The sequence below is a fragment of the Cetorhinus maximus genome, chromosome 14 (genome assembly GCF_964194155.1).
Source record: "Cetorhinus maximus chromosome 14, sCetMax3.hap1.1, whole genome shotgun sequence".
Taxonomy (NCBI): Eukaryota; Metazoa; Chordata; class Chondrichthyes; order Lamniformes; family Cetorhinidae; genus Cetorhinus; species Cetorhinus maximus.
In genome coordinates, this window is record NC_135892.1 from 99,272,061 (window position 1) to 99,281,324 (window position 9,264).

Below are 9,264 nucleotides of genomic sequence, written 5' to 3' on the forward strand. Positions count from 1 at the left end.
TTTAATCTAGAATAATATAAAGGTTTCTTATTAAAATAATCTTGTTTAGAGAAAGAGGAAGACCAGGTAGATTTCCAAGAGTTGCTAGAATCAAATCTATATTAAGTAGGCTCGCTGAGTAAGTTACCGATTACTACTGCCATCAAATCAGTGACGAAATGGAATTGGATTGCTAAACTATGCTGTCCATTGAGGCACTGTGATATTTCTCTCATGATTTGACCAGTCAGAATATTTTGGAATGATTTAAACAGCTTAAATATCCACCTTAAAGTTTGTAATCCCAACAGAGATTGAGGCAGATGTATTCTGTGTCTTTACATTATTGCTGATCATATCCTGTATGTGTTCAAATATGATTTCAATTCACCCACCCCTAGAGTGTTCTAAAGATTATCTGCTATATCATTTACTTAGATTTTACACGTGTTGTCAGTCTCTTGGAAGACAACTTACATGGTCTCCCAATACATTATATGAAACTACAAAAGTGCAGGCTGGTTTAGGTGCATACACTAAGAAAGCAAAGCCTACTACCTTCATTCAACAGGCAGCAAAATAACATCAGTGCCTGATGTACATAGTAACAAGAGTAGGTCATTCAAAATGAGCATGGCTTATTTATGTATCTGGAACCCTCTGGACATATATTACAGTGGGAGGGTGTTCGGCAAACCTAAGAATCTGGAAATTTAATCTGAAGGTGAATACCCAAATCTTAATTCCATCTAGAGTTCACCCTTACAGGGAGCTCAGCTCAGCAGCTGCTAATTTGGGATCAAAGGTTCTGCCCAATAACTAGAGATACGAAGGGCTAAAGAAGCTGTACTCTAATTGGCAGAAATCTTGCCCAAACATTAGCCAAGGTCTAGTAAAATTACCAGATGAGACAGTGATCCAGGAAAATGACCTGCAGTTTAACATTTGAAGTCTACCTACCAACATGGAATGAGTTTCATCAGCTATTGATTCCCTCTAATCTGTGAAGCCATTTGGGTTCTATGCAGTGCAAAAGGAGTTCTACCTGAGTTACACATTTGATTGGCTGTAGTGACATGTCCTACATTTGAACCAATAGTTTCCAGTATGGCTCATTCAAGATACAATTTAAATGACACCTGAGAAACTGTCAGACGAGGGCAATGCTACACTGGCACCACTGTGCCAGTCTACACTTGCACTCTTACTATTGTTGCACTGGCATTAAAACTTCTAATCACAAGCTGGAGTAAGTTTCATATGGCTAGTGTGAGGGATTTACAAGTTTCCCTCCTGTTGCATGCAAGATTAACAGCACAAAATAAAGCAGGATGTACAGATAAATAACATGATAAGAAATTATTTGGAACGTGCTCAATCTTGCATCTATAATATTGAGAATTTCTTCAGTATTGAAATGTCAGAAAATTGGTATTCTACATTTTGACTACTTCAGTAGTTACCTACTCAATACTACACTTTTGTACATGATGTAGATTATCAAATGTTTTTAATAAATACTATTGTATTGCAAAGCACAATGATGGCAGTGTGTCTGCAAATAAAGTGCAAAGTGGATGGATCAGTTTGTACTGTTCTTCCCTGGCCAGAGATGACTGTCTCAGGGAAGCATTATTATGACAATATACAAGATCTAGTATGGGAAAGCAATGAGATGTTGATGCAAGAGGTGTACTGTTGATATTGCATATCCAAAATGAGATTTGAAATTTTAATGTAAATACATTCTATCTGCTGGTTCTTCAATTTTGCTAACTCTCAGCCTAGGAGCAAGTTGAAGTTGACCCACTGAGTCTAGCATGTAACTTATAAGATGCAAATAGTAGTGAAAGAAGTAACAACTTAAAATTTGTTAAATTAGTAAAGCGGGCATAATATTGGGATCATAGTTTGAGCAATATGTCCAGAAACTCTGACAACAGATTAATATTAATCAAGTTTGTGGGTCAGCTGACATCTCCAGTTAACTTTTATACAGAGGAAGCCAAGTGGATTTGCAGTTTATTCCCAAGGGAACCTTACTCCATAGCCAGAGCTGGTTACATTCTGTTTTTGTAACATATTTCAAAGCAAAGTCAATAAGGTGTTCTCAAGGGAAATTGCTTTTTAAGCTGTTAGCCAAAAAACAATGTAGACAAGGAAATCCGTATGCTAAGGGAATTCTAATTCAAAGCCCCTCCATCCCAACCCTAATAATCAGTAACTAACCTTCATCACTGGTCAAGCTGCGAATAGAGCAGAGAATTTAATCATCCATTTCTTGTCTAAGGTCCCAAGAAAATGTTCTTGTTTAAAGATTTTCTTTGGTTCAGTTTGTGTTCCTAATCAAGTGGTCCTGGTTTCTGAGTTTGTTATCTTTGTTACACCATGAAGCCATAAGTCATGCTTCCTGAATGCAGAAGCACAAAGAATTTAACTCCTTGTATTAACTTTTTGTAGACCTTAGTTTCTTGAACAAATTTATTTAGAAGGAAAACTCAGGATGATGCCACGAATTATATAATTTAGTATGCTTGGGAGATCAGTTGGTGGTAATGGTTATAATAAATTGTATCTCTAAAACTGCCTTAGATTTAATGTGGATTAAATTTACCAGTGGAAAAACTAGGGGAAACTCTAAAAGGGAGTGACAAGCTATATGAATAGAATATACTGCACTGAAACAGGGCAATTCGTCCAGCCAGTCTATGCCAGTATTTATGCTCTGCTTGAACTTCCTCATCTGACCCTATCATCATAAACCTCTATTCCCTTCTCTCTCATGTGCTTGTCCAATTTCCCCCCCCACCGGCCCAAATGCATCAAACTGTATATCTCAACTGCTATTGGTAACGAGTTGGATTTTCTTACCACACTCTGGGTAAACAAGTTTCTTCTGAATTGCCTATTTGATTTCTTGGTGATTATTTTATAACAAAGTGTTATGACCGATGCAGTTGGTAAAGCTGAGTTATTTAAAAATCCAAGAGGGAAACTTAAACATAATCTATAATTTCAAGTGTTATGTTTGAGAGGCGACTCTAAATTCAGGAATCAAACTACCAGTTTTCGAGGTTTTACATTAAACTAATTGAAACATTTCATTAATTTACATGGGTTAAAATATATATACACATTGCTACAAATTACCACTATCATAACTTTTAACAAATTCCCAAACTAATCTCCATTAAGGCAACAGCAACCCATAGATTTAATCAAACACCAGGCAAAGTATTTTCACCTTGTGAATTCAAAATGTTTCTTTTCACTTTGGTTCCTGTGGAGACAGTTGGAGGCTTCCAGCTGCCTTTTGATCTCGCATTGCCTCTGCTCTACACACAAAACTGAAGTTATACCTACCACCGCCTATTGAATGTAAATTCTCATCATATCACCAGCATCTTCTAACAATAAAACCCCTTTCATAGTACCATTTTATTAGTAATATAAACATATTGCTTGGTATCTGCTAGATAGGTGTCAGTTTTCACCCCACTTCTTGAATGCTCTATTCAAAAAATGCAAATACACTCATCAAAACTAGTACACATCAAAGCACCCAGACTAGCTTGCTTTAATCCAAGTAAGACACACCCACAGACTAAACCTCTATTTTAAAAGAAAAATATTTTCCAATAATATATACATTAATAGCTTCATGACATGAAGGCCTCTAGTTTTGCTCTTCAGTGGAAGTGGATGCACACTCTATCAAAAACTTTCATAATTTTAAAGATCTCTATTTAGATTGTCCCACAGCTTTTTCTTTTTATGGGACGTGAGACACCACTTAATCATCCCTTCCAACCTCACAGTTCTGGTATCATCCATGTAAATCATTTTTGCATCCTCTCCATGCCTCTATGTCCTTTTTATAATATGGCAACCAGAACTGTACACAGTACTCCCTAGTGTGTTTTAACCAAGGTTTGATACAAGTTTAGCACAGCTAATTTTCAATTTTCTCCCTCCAGGAATAATCTCTAGTGTTTGGACTTGGGTTTTTTTAATGGCCTATTAACCTGTATTGTTGTTTCAAGTGATTTGTATATGTATGTGCTCTGATCCCTTTGCTATTTAATCCCATTTAGACTCATGTTTTTCTTATCAAAATGTAATACCCTAGGATTGTTGAAATTAATTTCTGCATTTTGCAAGTTTATTAATGCCTTCTTGTAACTTGCTGCAGTTCTCCTCAGACTATTCCTTCCTCTGAAGAAGAGTCATATGGAATTGAAATGTTATCTCTGTCTTTCTCTCCACAGATGCTGTCAGACCTGCTGAGTTTTTCCAGCAATTTTTGTTTTTGACTCTCCCAATTTAGTGTGGTCGACAAATTTTAAAATTGTTTCTGATTCCAAAGTCTAAGTTGTTGATATAAATTGTGAAAAAGTGTAAAGCAAAACACTGTCTTCATGAAATGGGACTTTTTTGAATGTTTACAAACATTTAATGCAGCAAGTCACATTGAATTATGATGCCAAATGCCTCTTGGGGTACTTTATCTAAACTATTAATATTGGCACTTTTATATGAAACAGTTTATCTTTCAATGAGTTTTATTTATCCATTTGTTCTGACCTCCTCCTCTGAAGGCAGTGACTCAGTCTGGTTTAACAGTTAACTCAGTGGTAGCTCTCTAGCCTCGGAGTCACAAGGTTGTGGATTCAGGTCACTTGTCACCGCCTCAAAAAAATTCAATCCTGTTAGTCGGATACGATCATCCCTTAGCAAATTTGTGCTTTTTTTTTATTGTGCCGTAACTCCTGAAACCGAACAAGAACTTGGCATCCCTTCTTCTGCTGGCACAGTATGGTTCCTCACACAGCTGAGGCCATTGTGTGCCCATTGTTCCCTTGACCTCTCGCCATTTCCTGCCGCACTCTCAACCCCTCACTGCCTCCTACTAGCCACCCCATTTGCCTCCCCCTCTCCCACCCTGCTTTCGGCCCCCACCAGGAGCACTCGCCTTTCCACTTGCCTCTCTCTCTCTCTCCCTCTGGCTGCTCTCAACCCCACTGAGAGTGAGGCAGTGAGAGCACAGGAGAGAGGCAGCAAGCGGGGCTGATGACAGGTTGGGAATGGGAGGCAGCAAGGGACAGCGAGCAAGACGGGAAGAGGGGTGGCAAAGGGAGCGGGGTGGCCAGTGGGAGGTAGCGTAATTTGCAAAGTGGATGCCTTCTTTACCCTCCCAGTTCCTGTGCGCTGGCCTTGGAGGACTCTGTGAAATTGGAGGCCATTTTTGATGCAGGCAGCTGCCTAGGATGTCACAATGATATCACAAACTGCATCTGCATTTGTGTTCCCTAATGTTGCATTGTCAATAAGTGCAGCCTTTTGATTAATCCATGTCTCTAAATGAAGATATGTCCTGTCCCTCAGAATTTTTTTGAATAATTTTCCAGCACTGAGGTTAGGCTGACTGGCCTGTTGCTCAGTCTATCTATTTCTCCCTTTTTAAACAATGCTATAACGTTAGCAATCCTTCAGTCCTTTGGTGGTACTCTTAGCCAGAGAGGATTGGGAAATGATGGTCAGAGCCTCTGCTATTTCTTCTCTTGCTTCCTTTAACAGCCTAAGATACATTTCATCTGGGCCTGGGGATTTAACCTTTTCAAATGTTACGTTCTTAGGGCAGGATTTTCCCGTCAGTGGGCAGGCCCCGACCCCCGTTCACTGACACGTAAAATGACACGCGCCCCATTTAAATTTTCAGGTAGGCGGGGGTGCAGCAATATCAGCTGTGCGCCCGCCGACCTGTCAATGATCAATTGAGGCCATTGACAGAGTCATTAAAGTAATTAATGGACCTGCCCGTCCAACCTTAAGGGAGGTTAAGGGAGAACTGGCGGGCTTCAGAAAAAGCCTGAAACCTCATTCACGGGCGGGATAAGGCTTCATGTAGGTTTTTAAAAATTTAATTAAAGTTTTTTAAAAAGGTATGAACATGTCCCAACTCATGTGACGGTGTCACATGAGGGGACATGTCAGGTATTTTTTTTTAAATTTTTTTATTGTAGAGCTGATCCCCTGAGGCACCTCTTAGCCTCAGGGAGATGAGTGTGCTCTTTCATGCGCATGCACGAAAGAGCGCACTCTCGGGTTTAGGGAATTCCCCTGCCCGCACAGGGAGCGCATAGCGCTTACTGGCGGATGTCACGCTGGGCGGGCCAATTAAGGCGGCACACCCCCAATTGGGGGCGCCAATTGGAGGTGCACCCCTTTCGCGCCTGCATTTCAACTTCCCCCCTGACAGGAGGAAAATCCTGCCCTTAATTCTTCCTCTCTCGCTATGTTAATTCCATCTAATATTTCTCCTCCCTGATTTCAATGTCTATCATCCCTCTCTTTTGTGTAAATGACTGCAAAGTATTTATTAGGAACCATATCAACATCATCCTCCTTCACACACAGGTTACGCTTATGGTCCCTTTATCCTCTTTTTTAAACCCCTTGTCATCCAAAGGGGCTCTGGATTTTCTAGTCCCACCCTTTTCCTTTATGGGAACGTACTTGCTCTGAATCTTCACTATCTCTTCCTTGAATGCCTCCCATTGATCTGGCACTCATTTACCTTGAAGTAGCTGTTTCGAGTCCACTTTAGCTCAAGCGCATCTCAGTTAAGTAAAATAAGTCTCACCCCAGTCGAGAATTTTCCTGGTCTATCCTTTTCCATAACTACCCTAAATCTAACTGAATTATGCTCACTTTCACCAAAACGCTCCCCAAACAGATGCCCCTTCCACCTGCCCAGCTTCATTCCTGAAAACTAGGTCCAGAACTTGTTGGGCTTGCTACATACTGAAGGCATTTAATGAATCCTGCTCCCTCTCTCTCTCCCTTTCACACTAATTCTATCCCACTTAACATTATGGTAGTTGAAATCTCGCACAATTACTGCCCGATGCTTTTGCACTTCTCAGATATTTGCCTACATATTTACCCTTCTGTCTTTCTCTGAATGTTTGAGTCTGTAGTATACTCAGTGGTGTGATTGCTCCTTTTTTTGCTCCTGAGTTCAACCTTTATTGCCTCATTTGATGATCCATATACTATATCTATACTCATAGATATAATTGTTTCTTTAATCAATATTGCGACCCCTCTTTTTTTAACTCCCCCCTCCATCTCATCTATAAGCCCTATAACCAGGATTGTTGAAATGAAATTCCTGCCCTTCCTTCAGCCACGTGTCAGTCATAGCTACAATATACTCCCATGTGTCAATCTGTGCTCTCGGCTCAATCTAACTTATTCCCTGGACTTCTTGCATTGAAGCATATGCCATTTAACACTGCCAGACTTGCTTGTTGCTTATTTTCTAGCCTTTGTCTCCTCTGCCTTGCAAACATGCTTACTAATTTTCTGCCTTCTATTTCCAACTTTGCTTCTTTTTCTTCTGAATCTACTCTCAGGTTCTCATCCCTGGTGAGGAGGTCCTGGTACTGAATTTCTCTCCTGGATCCATAAACTCTGCCTGTAGGACCTCATCCCATTTCATTGGTGCCAATCTGGACCACAACCTCTGGCTGTTCACCCTCCCCACTCGATGTCCCGTAGTCCGCTCAATGACATCCTTTATTTGAATGCATTTCTCTGAAGATCCCAAAATTCTTACGAAGGAGGAACAATTCCAGGGCTCAGCAGAAGTATGGAATCCACACTACCACTTGCAGAACCATTTCAGATTGCAGATGGCTTGCAATCGGTCCATAACTGGGAAAACTGGAGAGGGTTCACAAGGTACAGAACTGCTTCAGGACTACACAAAAAAGATCAAACAGACCAGGTCAGTACATTACTTTATGTAGTAGGATCTACTGTTGACAACGTGATAACAAGGGAGGGGCTTGAACTTCAATTTCTTATGAAGAGGTCCTGCAAGCTTTTGACTCTTATTTCAGCATCTGTTGAAATTTAATAATAGGGATACATTTAATAAAATAAAGCAAAACCAGGCGAAAGCATGGATTCGTTCATCAATGATCTTGATAGGTTGGCAGGGAACTGCGAGTATGGAATCTTAAAGGATGAACCAATTCACAACAAGATCGTAGTTAGGGTCCTAGATGAAGAATTATCAGATCTCTTCCAGACAAGAGAGGATTTAACACTAGTAAAAGCAGTGCAGTTTGTGAATCAAATGGAACTCAGGAGACAGAGGTGTCCTATGGAGAAGATCAACTGAGACTTCAGTTTGTAGGCTATAAAAGAGACAGTGCACCAAAGCCTAAGCCCACCAAAATGGGGAGATGTATGCCAACCACCATTTTGAAATGCCTTCGGTGCGGCGGGAACAAACAGCACGAGCAAGAAGAATGCCCAGTAAGGGGAGCAGAGAGCCACAACTGTGGAAAAATAGCCCACGTCAAAATGTCTGTCGCTCAAAAACACTGACAACCTTTGAAAAGATGAAGAAAATTTTAAAACAGTGCCACATGCAATAAGTGGATTTTGCCACTTGCCTCTGGACAAAGAATCCAGACTGCTGACCACTTTTATAACACCATTCGCTTGTTATTGTTTCAATAGATTGCCCTTTGGAATAGTGTCCGCTCCAGACATTTTCCAGAGAACAATGTCTCACACTCTAGAAGGCATGGAAGGAGTGGAGTAATATGCCACATGGATGACAAACTTATACATGGCTCCACGAGAGAAGAGCATGACTGCAGAGTCAGAGCAGGTCCTGAGAGCCTTACAAATGCGGGCCTAACATTGAATGAGAAATGAGAGCTTGCCAAAACTATGATCAAGTTTCCATGTCACATAGTACAAGCCACTGGAATCGCAGTTGATCCAGAAAAAACAAAAGTAATCAGAGAATTTCCACAAACCAGGAATGTAACTGAGCTTCAAGCATTCCTCAGGATGATCAACCAAATAGGTGAGTTCCTACCAAATTTAGCAGAGGTCAACAAGCTGTTGAGACAGGGTCAACATTGGTATTGGAATGTGGACCAGCAAAATGCTTTCAAAAGGATTAAACAACTTTTAATCTCTTCTGAAATCTTGGCACTTTACAACCCAGGATTACCGACTCTAGCAGCAGCAGATGCACCATCTACAGGTCTGGGGGGCAGTTTTATTTGAAGTGCAGAGAGACGACAAGCTTAGACCAGTTTACTATGCCCCTAGGTCACTAACAGAAACGGAACAACGATGGGCCATGATAGAAAAAGAAGCCTTGGCAGCAACATGGGCATGCGGAAAATTCTCAGACTACGTTATGGGGTTGGGTTTCAAAATTGAAACATACCATAAGGGCGGAATCGTCGCAGA